Raw genomic sequence first — 20,045 nt, 5'->3', positions numbered from 1 at the left:
GCGCACACACACACACACACACACACACTTCCAGAAACAGAGCATCCTCTTCTCCTGCTGCTTGCTCCCCTCCTGAAGGGAATCCTCTGTACAGTTAGATGCTGTGTAAATTATAATGTCACAGAGGAGTATGGGCCTGATTCTGCAAAGCGCCGAGCACCCTCGACTAATTCAACTTCAGTGGGAGCTGAGGATACAAGAGTCTGTCTGTGCTCACATTGCCAATATTACAAACAACATTTAGAGCTTGTCTACATACAGAAGTGGCACCAGTTTAACCCAAATCCATTTAAAAACTTGAAACTGATGCAAACCCACAGGTGGAAGCTAAACCGAAACAAGGCAGGTTAAGAGGATCCGTGCACAAGGTTGCACCAATTTAACTAAACAAGTTTCAAATCACACTTTAAGTTAAACCAGTGTGACTTTAGTAGTAGACAAAGCCTTGGGGCTGGATTTTCAAAGATATTTAGGTGCCTAAAGCGACAGGTAGGTAGGTGCCTAGAGAGATTTTCAAAAGTGCCTAAGCAGATGATGTGACCTAACTAGCTAAGCATCTCTCTGCTTTCAAATCTGTAAAAGAAATAAGTGGTGCATACTTCTAGGCTGACGCATTGTGTCCAAGAGCAGCCTGAAGGGAACTTTTATGTCCAAGATCTAATGCCAGGAAAAGAGGTGTTTACCTAACAGAATTGCTGCAACAGCACTGACAGGCTCCAGGCACTGTTGTAACGTCTCATAAACTTGTAAGTTATGGGATATCGGCTATTTACACTTGCCACTGTTCTTTTGCTTTTTAGTCTGGCACTGTTGGATTTTAAGACCTATGGCATTTTCTTATCATGCAGGCTTCTCACTTCACTGCCTTGCAAAAACGAACAAAACAAATGTAAATTGGATGGTTTGTTGTTATTCAACATTTTACACATATTTAATAAAACTGCTTTGTTAAATAACATTAAAAGCTGAGGAATAACAGCAGTTCAGCATTTGCTTCAGTGCCAGGAACATGACCCTGGGATGCGCACCCACCAGCTCACTGACTTGTGCTGGTTTATCACTCTGTAGATCCATGCCAGCATGGAGCCCAAGCCATGCCTAGCACAGCACCCAAGGCTGGTACAGTCCGCTGTTCTACTTAGTCATTTTATATCCTGGTAGCTCAAAACCAAAATGACTCCGATTACTATCATCTGCCCAGATGTGGTATATCAGGGCTCTCTCCCAGAACATCTTGCCAATATATCCTGCAAGGACTTTTTGTTATTCACATGCAAATGAATTTAATTCAGAAATGCTTTCAAATGAATTCAGGGCTCCCGAAAGGTACCAGAGTGAAACTGACCTTTGTATTCCTACATCAGGTGCTGCATGACCATCAGCAGCTGCAAGTTTGGCCAGGTACATCCATTTTAACTTATCCCTCTTTTGGGGGTTCACCCTCCATGATTATTCAGTCTTTGACCACCTCTTCTCTAAGGCCTTGGCTACACTTGCGTGTTATAGCACAATAAAGCCACCAAGAGCGCTCTACATCACTCCCCGTCCACACTGGCAAGGCACGTAGAGCACTCTGACTCCACTCCTGGTACTCCACCTCCCCAAGAAAAACAACTCTTGTTGCGCTCTCACTGGAGCGCTGTGGCGCCAGTGTGGACACCTAATGCGCTCTGATTGGCCTCCGGAAGTGTCCCACAATGCCTGTTCTAGCCACTCTGGTCATCACTTTTGAACTCTGCTGCCCTGTCCTCAGGTGACCAAGCATCAGACCTGCCCTTTAAATTCTCTGGGAATTTTGAAAATCCCCTTCCTGTTTGCTCAGCCAGGCATGGAGAGCTCTCAGCACATCTTTCCAGGTGGCCATGCCTCCACGCGCCAGGCGATCCCCAGTATGGAGCAATGGCAAGGTGCTGGACCTCATCAGTGTTTGAGGGAAGGAAGCTGAGCAGTCCCAGCTGTGCTCCAGCCATAGGAATTATGATACCTTCTGCCATGACAGACAGGGGCCATGACCGGGATGCGGTGCAGTGTCGGGTTGAAGTGAAGGAGCTGCGGAGTGCCTACCGCAAAGCCCGCGAGGCAAACGGCCGCTCTGGTGCTGCCCCCACAACCTGCAAATTCTACAAAGAGCTGGACGCGATACTTGGGGGCGATCCCACCTCCACTGCAACAACCACCATGGCCACTTCCGAGCCCAGCACAGCAAGAAGGAGGAGGAAAGCATGAGCAATGGTGCTGAGGCCGGGGGAGTCACCCCGAAATCCCTAGATGCATGCAGCCAGGAGCTCTTCTCGGGCCAGGAGGAAGGCAGCCAGTTGCAGCATCTGGTGCTTGGGAAAGGACAAACAGAGGAGGTTCCTGGTAAGCGGCTTTCTTTCCAGGAAGGAAGTTTTTAGGTATGGGCTCTTTGGGCGAGGAGGGGGGACCATTGCTGCACACAGGCAAACTGCATATGGGCCAGGGCAGAAGCCACATTTTAGGAGAAGACCCTCCCTTGCTTCCCTGGTCACCCTCAGAAGCGAGATATCTTCCAGGTCAAACTCCTGTGGAGAATGTTGGGACAGTGTTCAGTGTAGGTGCCCCCTGCAGCTGTTGGCTCTCCCCAAGGCACAGAAACCCAGAGGACAGTACAGCCATGAAACAATCAGTCCCCATCGACCCTGTGCTTACTCACCATTTCTGGGGCTCCCCCGTTACACTTGCTATACTCAGACTGAGGAGGACTAGAGAGAAATTACCTCAGGAACCCATTTGTGCACCCCTTAAATCAGCCATCAGGCTATCACAAAGGAGTGACAGGGCTGCTTCTTCCCCCTCTAGCCTAGGGCTGGGAGGGACCCCCACAGCTCTCCTGGCCCAACCTCGGGCCAGATCCAGAAACAAAACCGGTCTCCCACATTGCAGCATAGAGCCCTGCTTCTGCCCACTGAGCTGTCTGCCGGCTCCCCATCTTCGTAAATCAGCAGCAGTAGCTTGAGGATAAGCCTTTTGTGGGCCGAGTACCTTCCTGGAAGTCATTTCACGTCCTGGCAGCTGAAACATAAAATGAATCAGCCTGGCCCACTTTAGCAACCCCATATGCACGAAGCTTCTTCAGGCAAGATCAACTGGAGGGGGTCACAAGAGTTACCAGGCCCAAAGCTGCATCTGGTTCCTCGGGCTCAGTTCAGCTATTTACCGCAGTCGCCTTTATTCATTTTCTCCTCTCCTAAAAGGCCAACAGAAATATTGCAGGAGGTTCACTCAGCTCTGGTAGGAAAAACAGTTGTCAAACCAGGATGAGAAGTGGCATCCTGGAGATGGAGACACAAGATGTAAAACTTTGGATCTGGGTTCAAAATCCTGGGGGGAAATATGGGTGTGTTTAAATCAGGCCTAATCTCTAATCCCTAGCTGTTGGACCCCCCACCACCTCCGAAAAAAAATTGGGGTTAAGTTTTGAGGTGAGTTATGTTAATGGTCTTAGTTCTAGTTTGTATTGAGGTAATACCTAAAGTCACCAGTCAGGATCAGGGCCCCGTTGCTAGGCGCTTATAAAGATTTAGGTAAAGGCTGTAACTGCCCCCAAAGAATTTAAAGTAAAGGTTCAGATTTGTGAGTTTTGTTGGTTGGTGTCTCAGCTTTGAAGAGTTTTCTCTTGCCCTTTAAGTTCCTTTAGGGTCTTTTCTCCGTAAGCAAATGTTCCCAGCTGACAGTTTGAATTAGTTTTTTTAATGTTTTAGGACACTTGATGAATCATGAGACCATTTGGTAACTAAATATTGCATGTTTTATTCATATAGACTACAAATTCTCTTTCACATCCCCATGGAGAGTTTCATGAAGCAGACTTTAAATCCAATGTTCAAAAACCTGGTAGGGGAAAGAGAATAACTTGGAATTTTTTTTAATCGTGTGCTGTCTGGAGAGCCCCACAAATTATCAATGACAGCACTTACTGCTCCCAGGACATGCCTCTTCTCCAGCTGTGACATACTTAGCGGCTAGAGGTTTTTAAGCCAGCTACTGATGTGACTGAATGAAGGAGCCTGTCATCCATGCCTGGGTAAGTGTGAAAGGACACACCAGAGTGGAACTCCCATAATGAATCATGGGAAAAGATGCTCCATTTTCAGCCTTTGGGAGGGACTCCAGGAAGGAAACCAAAAGGTTTTCAGGCAGGCACAGAGATGCATTACAGAGACTGTAAAAGTTGCCTGACTTTAATTATCACTGTGGTTGTTAGGGATATTTGCAATCAATTACACAGGAAGGCATGCAGGGCTTAGCTGCAGCAGTGTTGTATACAGATAACAGAGGTACTTACTGTTGTTCTGCATGAGAACGTGCACAGTACTTGCTATAGCTCTATTACACACATGCACATATACAGGTATTTGGGCAATGAGTATATGTTGCTATCTCCACACGTAGCAGGTACAGCATTTTTATACAAAGGTAAGCAACATGGGTGCAGTATTTTTATATTCAGATTGTGCTGTCAATTAATCACAGTTAACTCATGCAATTAACTCAAAAAAATTAATCACAATTAAAAAAATTAATTACGATTAATCACACTGTTAAACAATAGAATACCAATTGAAATGTATTAAATATTTTCAGATGTTTTTCTAAATTTTCAAATATATTGATTTCTATTGCAACAGAGTACAAAGCATACAGTGCTCACTTTATATTATTTTTATTACAAATATTTGCACTGTAAAAAAGGTAAAAGAAATAGTATTTTTCAATTCACCTCATACAAGTACTATAGTGTAATCTCTTTATCGTGAAAGTGTAACTTACAAATGTAGATTTTTTTTGGTTACATAACTGCACTCAAAAACAAAACAATGTAAAACTTTAGAGCCTACAAGTCCACTCAGTCCTACTTCTTGTTCAGCCAATCGGTAAGACAAACAAGTTTGTTTACATTTACAGGAGATACTGTTGCCTGCTTCTTATTTACAATGTCACCTGAAAGTGAGAACAGGCATTCTCATGGCACTTTTGTAGCCAGCATTGCAAAGTATTTACGTGCCAGATATGCTAAACATTGGTATGCCCCTTCATGCTTCTACCACCATTCCACAGGACATGTTTCCATGCTGATGATGCTCATTAAAAAAATAATGTGTTAATTAAATTTGTGACTGAACTGCTTGGGGGAGAATTGTATGTCTCCTGTTCTGTTTTACCTGCATTCTGTCATATTTCACATTATAGCAGTCTCGGATGATGACCCACCACATGTTCGTTTTAACAACATTTTCACAGCAGATTTGACAAAATGAAAAGAAGGTACCAATTTGAGATTTCTAAAAATAGCTACGGCACTCAACCCAAGGTTTAAGAATCTGAAGGGCTGTCCAAAATCTGAGAGGGATGAGGTGTGCAGCTTACTTTCAGAAGCTTTAAAAGAGCAAATATTCCAATGCAGAAACTACAGAACCCAAATCATCAAAAAAAGAAAATCAACCTTCTGCTGGTAGCATCTGACTCAGATGATGAAAATGAACACGTATTGGTCCACTCTGCTTTGGATCGTTATTGAGCAGAGCCCATCATCAGCATGGACGCATGTCCTCTGGAATGGTGGTTGAAGCATGAAGGAGCATATGAATGTTTTGCATATCTGGCACGTAAATACCTTGCAACACCGGCTACAAAAGTGCCATGCGAACGCCTGTTCTCACTTTCAGGTGACACTGTAAACAAGAAGCGGGCAGCATTATCTCCTGCAAATTGTAACCAAACTTGTTTGACTGATTGGCTGAAGTAGGACTGAGTGGACTTGTAGGCTCTAAAATTTTACATTGTTTTATTTTTGAATGCAGTTTTTTTGTACATAATTCTACATTTGTAAGTTCAACTTTCATGATAAAGAGATTGCACTACAATACTTGTACTAGGGGAATTGAAATATATTATTTCTTTTGTTTTTTACAGTGCAAATATTTGTAATAAAAAATAAATAGAAAGTGAGCAGTGTACATTTTGGATTCTGTATTGTCACCGAAATCAATATATTTGAAAATGCAGAAAACATCCAAAAATATTTAAATAAATGGTATTCTATTATTGTTGAACAGCACAATTAATTGCGATTTTTTTTAATTGCTTGACAGCCCTAATTTAGATCAATATGCAGGTGTTGTTTATTTATTATAAAAGTGAAAAGATTCCAGTCTTTCTCCTGTGGTTTTAGCTTCAAGTCAATGTTTGTCTTTTTTCTTGTGTGTTACAAGTAACATATTATCTAAGGCCCAACACTGATCTAAGGAACTCTGGGCAAGGTAACCATATTTTCAAAGTCTGGGGCACTTTTATGGGGGCATTTTTGTAGGATCATAGAACTGTAATACAAAAGCACTTCTTTAATGCATGTGACTCATGCGTAGTTTTGAAGTGGAGGATTTTTTTCTGCTAACTTAGTACCTGAATGAATTTATCATGAAACCCTGAACTTAAACTTTGAGAAACAGACCAGATTTCATAATATTTATACACATTTCACTTTTCCCTTTAAATACGGGGCCCTCTTTCCACTGGACTGATTGTTCCTAGTAAATGCGGAGTAAACTCTGCCTGCCATAGCTGTACCTCTTGAACAAACATTTTGTACTTGTAAAAAAGTTTTAATTGATTAAATGAAAACCAGGATATTTCATGAATGAGAAACTCTGAGTTGGGACATAGAGTCTGTTTAATTTGGGGAGTATCTAAACTGAGCTACAACCTGTTCCATGTCTGAGATTTCTTTAGTACTCCTTAACCAGCTTAAGCATAGAGTTTGGTCCTGGGAAGCACAAGATGACAATGCCTTTTGTTAATATTCTGGATAAGTGTTAGCTCTGGGATTTTGAATATGTCAGTCTCCCCGACCTTATTTTTTTAAATCAAAATATATCTCAGTTGTTGTGTGAGCTTGCATAAGTCTTCTGGCAATGCCAGAAAGTACCTGCAGTTCCTATATGCCCATGCCCTTTCTACCCAGACTGTGAACAGGTTGAGTGAATTTTCTTGGTGATTAATTGGTTTACCACCCCTGAGGCTTGAACTGTTCTGGTTCATGCAAAGCCTTGCAGCCTAATGAGATCATTGTTTCTCAAGAAGATCAAGAAACTCTCAGCCTTCAATTATATTTCACTCTGTAAGGATTTGAAGGCAACAGGGCTCGAGCGTGAAGCAGGAAATACAAAGCATCATTATTAAGCTAAAACTAATTAAGTTTCAACAGTGTGGAAAGTTGTCAGTTTAGGATTTCTGGTATGAAAATGGCATTGCCCAAGAGAACTACCACTCTCCTGACAGCATTGTGCTATGCTTGGCACGATATACGGGACTTCTGGTGTGTGGCATCTATTTTGTATGGTTTTTAAAGTGATTTCCAGTTTTGATACCCAAGGGAGGTACTGCACAGGGGCACACCTCTCCACAAAACCTCATTTTGAGGGATGTGAATATTTGGTTATTGGCAGGTTAAGAGATATGCACAGGAGCATCCATACTTGGTAGAAGCCCATAATGCACCTGGCTAACTGTGCTAAACTGTACATGAGGCAGGGAGACAGCTAGGACATACAGGGAGGAAAGACCCAAATAACATAACAAGACAGGCATTAGACTGGAAACCCCAGGGCAAGAGACAATGAGGTACACCAAGGATAACATGGAAACACGCAGTAGAAGCAGAATTGAAAGCTTTCAAAGGGACATTGAAAGCAGCTCAGGCTGCAGTAGGAGACCAGCAAAGACAGGAGGCAGAAGTGAAGGCCCTGCACAAAGCTGGGGCAGCACACACACAAAAACACACACATGCAGCTGAACATCTAATGACAGGCCCTATTTTCCACGTGGAATAGAGAGGCACAAGACAGCATCCATGAGGCAAGGGAAATCTCTTTCCTGACTTTTTTTGCCCAACCACAGATACAACTGTTGATGCTCATACATGTATCCAGGCCTTTTTTAAAAAAAAATTAGCCACTCTACTGGTCTCTCCAATAGGGCGGGACATCTTGTTATTTATCAGGACAGCATACAAGACCTGGGAACCTGTGTCAGTGTTTAATATGGAGAATCAGCCTTTCAAATCCAGAGAAGAATGCAGAAACCAGCCCTGTAGTGGTGGGGAGAAATGTATCAGATTACCTGGTGTCATATCTAAATCTCTCCAGCTTTCTTATCTCATTGGGGATGGGGTTGAGGGAATTAAGTGCATCTAAGCAGCTAACTGTCCCCAAACTCATTAAACCAGACCAGATAATGATCACATCAAACACCATAATCCCATTCAAAGCAGTCACCTCTTTTTAGAAGGGGGATATGATGCAATCAATGTCCTTTTTATTACACAGTTTGCACCGTTATTTATGAAAGGAGGAGCAAAGAGCTGCCTGATAACCTTACCAGAGCTGAAGCCTAAAAATCTATCTTTGATTAAGCATTTAAGGAAAAAAAACAAATTGCTGCAGACCCAGGTCATAATGTTGTTTGGGCCCAGTCCTGCTGTTACTGTAGATTAATGGCAGTTTTGAAAGGCTGAGGGAACCAGATTGTCTGTTAATCAGCACCCGCAATTGGGTCAGTCTTGTTTACAACAGAATCTGTTTTTTATATGGCAAGTTTTATACTGCAGGTGCTTCACAAATCTGACAAGTTAGACTCTGGCAGGGCCATGGCTGTAGAGTGCAAATACCACAGTTGTTAAGAGGTTATTCCCTGTCTTGTCTAACAAATCTGCTCCAGGTGCCCGCAGTCAGACCCGTATTCACAACAGAGGCCTTCAAGCAGGGTGGAATGTAAAAGGGGCTGTTTGTGAGACTCCTAACCATGCAGCACTGAATAAAAAGAGCCAGGAAGTCATATATTAATGCCACTAACCACCATCATCTAGAGAAAATAAGCTTGGCAGATCCAGCCCATGTGAAACTGATCATCCAAGCACAAAATGGGAGATTCACCCCTTTCACACTCAGCAGAACACACTGGAAGATGACTGAGTTCATGCCTAAGATACAGCCAGGTTATGTTTCATTTCATTTTGAGGTCACCCCTTCTCCCTAAACATCTTTCCTATTTGTTTCTAAGCTTAGCCCTTCCCTCCCACTTCCTTTTCAAATGGCCTAGGATATCTCCTTTTTCCTGATTGTCTTCTCTGCAAGTGCCATTTCACTTTCCCCCTCCCCCAATACCAAGGACCTAAGACACACACTAGCTAGGCAAACAGAATTTTTCATTTCCTCAGAACAAATAAACTCTATATGAGAAAGAGCTACATGTCTAGTCCTAATACTATCCCTCCCCACCCCTTTAGTAACATTCTGATCCTTTCTAATACTCCTTGCACTCCAGAGTTGGCCTTTTATAAGAACCTTTTTCCCAGCATGCCTTTCAGGGGCTGCTCCTTTAAATATGGCAGAGCCCATCAGCTGCAAGCCTTAAAGTGAGTGTTTTGTAAATAGGTGTGTGGCCCCTCTAGCCTAGCTGGTAAGTATCTATCTGCTATGTTTTCTCTTTGTCATAGCTGATGAAGCAGGATATAGGCAATATAGCCATGTTGGTCACAGGATATTAGAGAGACAAGGTGAAGTGATATCTTTTATTGGACCAACTTCTGTGGGTGAGAGAGACAAGCTTTTGAAGCACCAAGAGCTCTTCTTCAGGTCTGGGAAAGGTACTGCCAGCATCACAGCTAAATGCAAGGTGGAAAAGATATTTTTAGCAAAAGCAGGTAGCACACATTGTAAGGGACCATTCAAGGTAAAGTGGCCCATTAACACCTCTACAGTCATAGGACACAAAGAGGGGGTTAGTAGGTTGCAGATTATTGTAATATGCTATAAATCCCATGTAGCTGTTCAATCCATGATTTTTAGTGTCTAGCAGAATAATGAATTTAAACTCCCAGGTTTGTCTTTTGAAAGTGCTGTGCTGACTGTTAGGGCAGATAGAGTGATTGCTCTGTGAAGTGTTCACCCACAGGTGTTGTCATTTTATCATTTTCCTGTGAGAGCTCATTTGAGAGCCACATTCTCATTCTTAGCTAGTAGATAACTATCTCCCTTCATCCTCAAGGACTTGGCTGGAGTTACCACAACTGGAGCTGAGCTCTTGTGTTACCTGCTGCTGCACTACAGCACTACCCAGGAAGGGGTGCTGCTGTCTTAAAGGTCCTATTCTTCAGATGAAATGTAAAACCGGAGGTTCTTTCAGCCTGGTTTTAGTAGATTCCCAGGGAGATGCAAGCAGACCTCACTCCATTTTTATAATGCAGTTTGTCAAGGAAAATCCTGCTGTGGGGAAAAACCATTTCTACTCCCGACAGATCTAGTCCTAATGATCAAGGCTTTGTGTGAGCTATTGTCTGGTGCAGAATGACAGCAGCAGTTGCCTAAATAGTCACTCTACTGCCAATACCTAATTCATTAGTGTAAAGGAAGCTTTAGGAAATGCCTTGGGTATGACAGCTGCCATAAGAAACTAAATTCTAGTCCAATATAAAACTTTTAGACCATGTTGGTGCTGTTTGCCCCAGGGAGCTCCAGTGGTGAGCTCCCAAAACTCGTCCTGGAACATGCAAAGAAAATGACAAATACTGTATGTCTTAAAATCTAGCGGATGTATAGCAAAGAGTGTGCCCTGGGCCTTCCTTTGGAAGAAAGCTACCTTTGCTAATCAAGAAAGCAAAGCAATAAAGTAACCTAGTTAATTTTCAGCAGGATACTATATGTGAGCTGTGGCTCTAGGACTAAAGAGAAATAACTTATTATCAGACAATCATTACTGTTTAATTTCTGTTAATAGACTGGAATCAATTATTTTGACCTTTTCCATCACCCCTTAGATGGATAAAATAAACAGATGGCGTAGACTTAGCAACACACTGTTAGGGCCAAAATCTTTATTCAGGCCTAACCTCCCACTCATAACGTTAAAAATACTTAGCACTTATATAGCGTTTTTCATCCCTAGATCCCAAAGCACTTTACAAAGGTGAGCAGAGGTATCATCAGCAGTAAGTGATTTTGCTCAAGATCATACAGCAAGTCAGGAGCAAATCTAGGAAGAGAACCGAGGCCTCGTGATGCATGGTGGTGCTCTATCCACTCTGCTGCCCAAATGTCAAGGCATAAGGTCAAGATGGGAGCCATGGAGAACATGACTCATACCTGAGATAATCATCTCAAAGCCCAATGCAACTACTATTAGAATGTGTGGAGAAACACTGTCTGTTGCACAACAATGGGTATAAATCATATCCCTACGAATGCCAGGAGCACATCTCAAACCCACTCAAATGTCACCATAGTCTAAAGCAGGGGTCGGCAACCTTTCAGAAGTGGTGCGCCAAGTCTTCATTTATTCACTCCGATTTAAGGTTTCTCATGCCAGTAATACATTTTAATGTTTTTAGAAGGTCTATTTCTATAAGTCTATAATATATAACTAAACTATTGTTGTATGTAAAGTAAATAAGGTTTTTAAAATGTTTAAGAAGCTTCATTTAAAATTAAATTAAAATGCAGAGCCTCCCGGACTGGTGGCCAGGACCCGGGCAGTGTGAGTGCCGCTGAAAATCAGCTCGCGTGCCACCTTCGGCACACATGCCATAGGGTGCTTTCCCCTGGTCTAAAGCAAACCTTTGATCTCATTTAAGTGCCTATTTTCTAATCCAGGCTACTGGCTTGGGGAAGGACTTGGAGCCAGACTGTAACAGAAGAGCCAAGCGGTGGTACAGGGAGAAAGCAGCAAGTAAGGCTGCCATTGCCATCAGGAGCAGTGTGAGTTGGGCACGAGGAAGCAATGAAGTCCCAGAATCAGGAAGAGGGTGAGTCCTTGGCAGAGGCTAAGGGGACCATACTTTCAGAATGAAAAGCAAGAGATGTTTGTGGTAGCATGTTTGAGAGTTATAAAACTGATCCTTTGAAAGGGGATAGTTAATTGTTATCAGGGTGCTTGAGCGTTCCCCGTTCCAGCTTTTTTCTGCTCAGTTGGGTCAGAAAACTCCACCTGCTTAGTCTCCCCTCTGTCCATTGCTTCCCTGCCCTCTATGATTCCAGGGACCATAGAAAGGAGGAAAGTAGGGGATAGAGAGATGACTAAATTACCCACTTCTTCCCTCTTCCACCCCCAAAAAGCCAGAGCAGGGCGTTTCTCATTGACTATATTGAAACATCGTCACCTGACAAGTTATGACAAACTTTGGCTATGAACACACTGACCAAAATTGCCTCCTTGTTACCTTGTGCCCTTTCCCCACCTCCCTCCCAGTCGGTCATATCCACTCGTTGTTTCTTGCATACTTTGACTGGAAGCCTTTTTGTTAGGCTTGTGCCATGCCTAGCGCAACAGGACTGGGACCTGTGAGTACTACTGTGATACAAATAATAAACAGCTGGTCCAAAACACACATTCCTTACATGAGTGAAACAGGAGCACAAGGCATTTCACATTGGAGTAGCATCAATACAGTTTGAACAAAGAATTTGTAGATACAGAGGAAACAAACATTTTGTTTGATGGTATGAAAAGCTTAGTCATTTCAGGCATCCCCCCAAAAAATTCCCAGAATACCAAGACACAAATCATAGGAAAAGCTGAGACACTCTCACCAAGTCAGGGACATGCAATCTCTCAAAGAAACTAGATCTCCTAAACTGCTTGCTAAATCTTGTATAAAAAGTATGGACTTTGCATTTCTCTCAAACAAATTGCAGCTTCAAACCTGATCATATGGGAGATGTAGGCAATGGGGGAGCACAGGTATTGGGAGGGCTGTCACCAATATTTAAGGCACAACAAAGACTCCAATGTCTTTCCCTTCCCCTGTCTTTGTTGATTAAGAAGGTATTAAATCACCAGAGGAGCAAACATTAAACTAAAAGCACCTCAGAAACCAGCAGAACGTGGGAGTTTGTTGTTTGTTTGGTTTTATGAATAGAACTCTTATAGCATCCGTCATGCACATTAGTGTCCGTGACAGACAAGCAGATAGCATGGAGTCACCAGTTTCTGTACAAATTAATATCATTTCCAAGGCTGAGCATCCAGAAGACCTGTGGGGTGTTTTTGTATGTAGGCACTGGGCAGTATTCACACCCCACTGATCTTTTTGTTGTGAGCTGAAGCAGACTGACTTAGCGATTATCCAGACTTTATATTTAAGCTTCCCTAGGGGACTTTTAGACTCTTTGCAATCAGCATGAGAAGGAAGGAAATTTAGTAGGCAGCACAGAGAAGTATTGAAACTTTGGGCCTAATGCATGAAAGAGGGCATAGTTTTCTTCTAGTTTAGGAGGAGTGAATTTTAATGCTACCAGAAGTGAAGGAATGATAGCACTGGCTTGAGTTAGGTATAATGTGGCCAGGCACCGTGCAAGCTTCCATCAGAATTCATTAATGCCACAAGGGTTTGTCTACACTGGAACTGGAGGTATAATTGCCAGCTCAGATAGACATTCACACTAGCTTTCATCAAGCTAGCATGCTTAAAATAGCCGTGTAGCTGCAGCTGCATAGGTGGCAGAATGAGAGAGTGGCCCTGAGTACAATCCCATCTAAAACCCTATTTATCTATTTAAGGTGGCTAGATTTCACCAGGTCAGAACAATTCCTTAAAGTGATAACTCATACTTGCCAAATCCAGTGGACCTGAGAATGCCAAGACAGCTGGGCTGGAGAGAGAGAAGAAAGACGTGGTGAGGATTCTTAGATCTTACTGTCAGTAAGAATAAAAGACCACTGGACAGCTACAGATGTCAGGGAAGCTGAGTGTCATTATAGCATGGAAAGAGCAACATAGCTCCTGTGTGATTAGCTGCCAACAACAAATTTCACAATAAGCTTTTCCTGCAAAAACTCAATACAGTAAGAAAACTGGAGAGAAACCAAAACCTTTCTCCTGCAGTTTAAGTGACGCATAAACTCATATATAATCAACCCCATGATGGTGGGCTTGAAATTAGGCAAAACAGCTCTGCTCCTCTCTAATCAGGAGCCATCAATCTTTGACGAATCAGGCAGTTGGAAAGAGACAAAATAATTTTGAAAGTGGTTATGATGCTGACAGACCAGGTGCCAGCACATGCAAAGATTCCTAAGCCTCAACTGAACACTGACAAATGCAGAGCTGAAACCCGTTTGGCTCAGCTGTGTGTTAGTGCTGTTAAAATAGGTATTAGAGTTATAAAAGTGTTTAGCCTTTTTGAAATGCTTGTAGGAATGGAGCATGTATTAATCTCACATATATAATATCTGTACCCCATGTTACAAGATATTAAGTGTATGCATTGTAATCCTCTCTAATTGTGTAAGTCAAACAGGAAAGAAGCATTAATCAGGATAAAATGCTGGCCTCCCCCAGAAAGTGTTAGGTCCTGCTCACCATGAAGGCCCATCAAAACCAAATGAGCCATTGTGAAACATCAAAGAACAAATACTTTAATTGCATCCCTCCCTGTTTCCCCCCACCCCCATGAAGAGGAGAGGTGTGCATGAACTCATCCCATCATCTTGAACTCTGGGGTAATGGGAATAAAAATTCCTAACAAGGAGAAATGGTATCTCTGTGTTGTTTGGACTTTGTGAGGGCAAGATTTCTAAGCATAAGCAAGGGATCCCCAGCTGCTTAGCCTGGATCAGCCCTAAAAGACATGCTATAATATGTAAGCTATATATAACTTCTACCATCTTACCTACCTAAGACTGTAACTCATGTGTGTGCATACGTTTACCTGATTTAGCCTTGTAAATAACTCGTGTCCTTTTTTCCAGTTAAACTATTTAAAGATTTATTATCATAGGATTGGCTACAAGTGATGTGTTTGAGAGATCTGGGGGTGCAACTGACCTGGGGTAAGTGACTGGCCCTTTGGGACTGGGAGTAACCTGAATATTGTGATTTTTTTTAGGGGGGGGTATGAGGGACCATCTATCACAAAGGCAAGCTTATCTGGGTGGCAAGATAAATTGGAATACCCAAGGGGACTGTCTGACTCCATGATAAGGCTTTTATACTGGTTGAGGAGTTTATACTTGATAATTGGTTGGTGAAATTTAAGTACAGAACTCCCCACCAGTTTGAGCTTTGTGCACGGCTTCTTAACAGTGTCTCCTGACGTTGGTGGTACTCACATGTGAGCCATTGCAAGACAGCATGACAGTAGCTTGTGATTTTGGGTGCCTGAATTTTTTTGATGCCCAGCTTGAAATACCTTAAAGGTGCTTGATTTTTTCCAAAGGGCGAGCGTTTGGCACTTTTGGAAAATCAGGCCCCTTTTTAAGGAGAGCTAGCCAAAAAACTGGAATTTCCATCTCTCAAACTTTCCTAATGTTTAGTCCTGAATCAGAGAGACACAAGAAAAATCAAAATCTTGGAATTTTGCTTTGCAACAAATTCTAACATATTCCATTTACTTTAATAAAATATTTCATTTTTACTTTGTTTCAACTTTTGTATTATATTATCATTTAGAATATGTCAAAACATTTTGACTGTTATATTGTAATATAATGTTCAAACGAAATAACGTTAAAATGAAACTTTGATAACTTCCCATAACATTTTTAATTGCTATGTTCCTGCAAAACATTTAGATTTCATTGAAACCGCATGTTCTGATAGAAAACTGTTCCATCAGAAAATTTTCAACACTCTCTACTTTCTAGATGTTCAATTTGAAACACCTTAAAACAGACGTACCCAAAATTATTAGTCATTTCTGAAAAAATCTAGGCCATTCATATGCACAGCCTTATGGCACCCAAGAGGGCACTGGTCCTGTGTGTCAAACTTTACTCCTTCATTAATCTTGTCTGAATATTAAAAGCTACTGTACAATGCAAAGAAGGCGGAATTTTTGTAGAAGTCTCTATGTGATTTGAAAACAAATTGAACAAGATTTCTCTCAAGGACAAGACTGGTTAGCCTACAACTTCACTTATTACAAATAAGATAATGAGGCTGCAGCAAAAGTTCTGTCTTTTTTTCATACACCTCATCCAATCTATGAAGAAAATGAGGCATTTAATGCATCTCCAGGGTATCTGTGAAAGACAAATGCTATCGGCATGGAGAGGGCATTGAATTTGATAGGTCACTTTGATTTATTTGGTTGCCAAAAAATATGCCAATTACAAAGGGTCCACAAAGTCAGACTAAGATTTAGCTCTATGAAGATATTCTCAGTTTATTGACACATGTTGGCAGCTCCTCCTGCTTTACTGAGGAATGCTTTATGAAAAATTAAAAATGGGAAATAGATGTATCTGCTCAATTATTTTTCCAGTGAGCGTAGTGCTTGGAGAAGCTGCTATATTGCAAGCCCTGGAGACAGAACCATTACAGCACAAGCAGCAGCCTCAACCCTATCCTGGGACAACCAACTCAAAGGCTGACCGGGAAGCTCTGTCTTCATGGCCCCATTCAGTCCCTGGCCTCATCTCCACTAGAAATGCTTGCCAAGACAGCTATGCTGGTATAGCTCTACAGCCAACCCTGCTAGTGGAGAGGTTCTTTGGCCGTTATAGGCTATACCAGTTCCCAAATGAAATAAGCCATCCTGGCTTTTGCTATATAACATTATCTACACTGGGGCATTTGCTGGCACAGCGACATTGGTTAGGGATGTGATTTTTATTTCATCCTCCTGCCATAAAGCTTTTAAACATACACCAGGTCTCAGACTGAGGACAGGGGTTCCAATTCATGCCCATTGTGGTGGTAGGTTTTAATGATGGGGATCCCTGTCTACTAGGAACTGGACCAAGACCAACTCAGTTCACAGAAAATACCAAATGGCAACAACTTTTGGTCATTCCTGATCTGGGCTGGATTCAGACCTGTGCCCGGTCTGCAGATGGAGCCCTTCACAATGACTGTTCAGTTACAAAGTAAAAACTGTTGCAGAGATGCATGAGGGGCTTAAAACGTTACTCTCTGATAGCCATTTTGAATTGACTGTGACATGTTCCCTTGCTGGGAGAGGAAGGATTGCATGCAGTGGTTGGAGCACTGGCCTAGGAGGTGGAAAATCAGGGATCAATTCCCTGTGCTGCCAGGACCCCCTGTGTGACCTTGGGCAAGACACGTAGCCTCTCTGGTTCAGCTCCCCGTCTGTAAAAATGGGGGTCCCAGAGAGGAGACAGGCACTACTGGGATAAAACTGCCCATTGAATTGTCATGAAATGATACCCCCAGGACCAAGTCCATCAGGAGATACAGATGTTCCCTTATTGCGAATCAGCAGCAGAGGAGACTGAAATCTCCATTGCATTTCATGGACTCTGCCATGGGCAATTTCATGTATGCAGCCTTAGTGGTAGCCCCTTTCTTAGTGCCTGATAGTCAGCTGAGAACCTGCAGTGTGTGTGATCTGTACAAGAAATAAGCAAATATTGCTGCTCAGATCATCGTACCAAGTTTCTCCAGTGGATCTTTACTACAATCCAAGAATTCAGACCTGCATTTTCTTTGAAGCAAAGAGATGTAGCAGTTCCTTCCAAATCAATCTGGACATCAAGTCATCTCTCGTCAATGCTCCTTTCTGTCTGTAAACAAACATCAAGGTGATCGTCTTTACATGTCCCCAGATGCATTTGCTGACAGTTCAGTGACTCTCCTCTAGGGTGCTTCTCCTCCCCCCCCCCCCCCTTGGGGAGTAAAATAAGCTAAAATAGCATGAAAAGAGATTAGATAACCCTCTGGGCTTATCTCTTAAGAATCAGGAGAAATAACAAAGGGATGGAAGATTAAAAACAGGTGATCCTGTCATCGCATTACATGTCAAAAAATCATCATTTTTCATGACAAAGCAGCACTAACCAGCAAGCTTCTTGTCACAGCTGTCTAAAAATGAATAATCTGAGCTCTGCCACACATAGGATTGTAAGAATTATTGTGACTAAATGTTTACACTGTCTTATTATGAGAAGATCCCAGAGAAGAAGGGCCCATAAGGCATCCCTCACTCAGAATGGATCTTCCATATGGAGATGGACTGGCTGGCGCAGGTACATGCTCCTCTCAGAAGTATGAACATGAGAAAAACAAGGATTATGGTTTTTAAACCCAATCTCTTCACTAAAGGGAAAAGGGCCAGGCATGAGGGATAGGCAGCTGGTCTGTCTCTAATCATTCTGTGATGTTTAAAGTCTCTCTCTGAGGCCCGTCATCACAATTGATTTCAATCCGTAAGACAGCAGCATTCAAATGACATAAGGGCAAGATTGTTCAGGAATATCTTTAAATGCATTAAAAGTTTGTGATCGCTCAGATACTACAGTGATGGGGACCAGATCTGGGGAACAGCTGGATTAGATGGAAGAGGAAGACTCTACCAATCCATGTTTCTTCCCAGGGGTACTAGCAAGCATACCCTACCACATTGTACAGTGTAGAACTCACTGCAGTCAGTTTAATATACTTACCCACATTTTGATTAGTAAATGTTGGTTCAAAACATAAATTTGATGATTTTATTTCTGAATCTCAACTTCAACTGTCCCACCAACAATTAGTATAAGAGTAGTAGTTGCTAGTTTTAATTCCCTGCTACTGCAAACATTTAACTTGATAAAAACAGAAAAGATACTTATCAATGTTTGTTTCTATCTGTCAAAATTCAGAGAGATGCACGGAATTGTTCCAAGCCTGGCTATAAAGCCTTATGACTTGTGTACAGAATGTAACACACTCTTAATACCTTCATCTTAGGCTTCTGGCAGAAGAGGCCAAGTTCAAGGTTCTTGAATTTATAACAATAGTCTAAATTCTGTGCTTTCGAGCCCTGCCAATTGTCCAGTACCTGTGAACTGAATCCTTACTTCCACTCACACTGAAACAAGTGGGGACGCATGGTGTCAAGGTTTCCTCCCCCACTCTGAACTTTAGGGTACAGATGTGGGGACCTGCATGGACCCTTCTAAGCTTAATTTCTAGCTTAGATCTGGTAACGCTGCCACCAGCCAGAAATCAGTGTCTGGCACACTTCTGTCCCCCCAAAACCTTACCCTCCCTGGGCTGCCTTGAGGGACTTCACCAGTTCCCTGGTGAACACGGATCCAACCCCTTGGATCTTAAAACAAGGAGAAATTAACCATCCCCCCGTCCTTTTCCCCCACCAATTCCTGGTGAGTCCAGATCCAATCCCCCTTGGATCTTAAAACAAGGAAAAATCAACCAGGTTCTTAAAAAGAAAGCTTTTAATTAAAGAAAAAGGTAAAAATCATCTCTGTAAAATCAGGATGGAAAATATTTTACAGGGTACTTAGATTTATATAGCCCAGAGGAAACCCCCTCTGCAGTAACTTTGAACCTGAGGCTAAACAGAGGTAAAAATCCTTCCAGCAAAAAGAACATTTACAGGTTGAGAAAACAAACATAAAACTAACACGCCTTGCCTGGCTAGTTACTTACAAGTTTTAAACATGAGAGACTGATGCAGAAAGATTTGGAGAGCCTGGATTGACGTCTGGTCCCTCTCAGTCCCGAGAATGAACAACCCCCAAAACAAAGAACACAAACAAAGAACTTCCTCCACCAAGATTTGAAAGTATCTTGTCCCCCTATTGGTCCTCTGGTCAGGTGTCAGCCAGGTTTACTGAGCTTCTTAACCCTTTACAGGTAAGAGACATTAACCCTTAACTATCTGTTTATGACACATGGGATGAAAGCCAGGGCAGAATCTGGCCCAATATCTTTGCTCACTTGCATATTCAGTGTGTGTTTAACTCTTCTGCTCTTCCCTTCTCTAGGAAGAGATATCTGGTAACCTGAATTCAGGATACACTTCAGGCAGGTGTAAAATCGCAGGGAGCAGGGTGCATTTGTACAGGAGCCTGTATTTGATCCATGACATGACTATAGTGAGACTGCAGTCAGGTATTACAGTAACTTCTAAAAGTTATTCTAACTTCACCACAAGTGAGCTGGTCAGTTCTGTGCTTTACATTGTTTTCTTAGCCATTTCCTTATGGAGTATTCTTAATGGGACAGGAGCTGAATAGGGAAGGCCACCAGTTGAAGTTGGAAATGGGCTGAAAATCAAATTCCACCC

General features: G+C 42.4%; 2 long non-coding RNA genes across 4 annotated transcripts in view; one reads left to right on the top strand and one right to left on the bottom strand.

Annotated features, from left to right (window-relative positions):
* The window catches only part of LOC123346246, a 55,538-nt gene that overhangs the window by 14,139 nt on the left and 21,354 nt on the right, over positions 1–20,045 (bottom strand). The window contains exons 3-4 of one of the 2 annotated variants that reach the window (XR_006572959.1): positions 17,407–17,538; positions 13,624–13,664 (exon numbers count right to left, since the gene is read on the bottom strand). This is a non-coding gene — a long non-coding RNA (uncharacterized LOC123346246). The remainder of the gene's footprint in view (positions 1–13,623; positions 13,665–17,406; positions 17,539–20,045) is intronic. The other variant, XR_006572958.1, reaches the window with a different exon arrangement.
* Positions 9,350–18,488, top strand: LOC123346245. 2 transcript variants are annotated; one of them, XR_006572956.1, is made up of 5 exons: positions 9,350–9,477; positions 11,667–11,818; positions 13,573–13,688; positions 14,793–14,844; positions 16,278–18,488. It is a non-coding gene; the product is annotated as an uncharacterized LOC123346245 (long non-coding RNA). The 2 variants fall into 2 exon arrangements; XR_006572955.1 differs by having other exon boundaries at positions 14,764–14,844.

Source organism: Mauremys mutica, chromosome 12 (assembly GCF_020497125.1).
Source record: "Mauremys mutica isolate MM-2020 ecotype Southern chromosome 12, ASM2049712v1, whole genome shotgun sequence".
Classification (NCBI taxonomy): domain Eukaryota; kingdom Metazoa; phylum Chordata; order Testudines; family Geoemydidae; genus Mauremys; species Mauremys mutica.
Note: the sequence above shows the minus strand (reverse complement) of the source record. Positions and strands in the feature narration are given on the sequence as shown.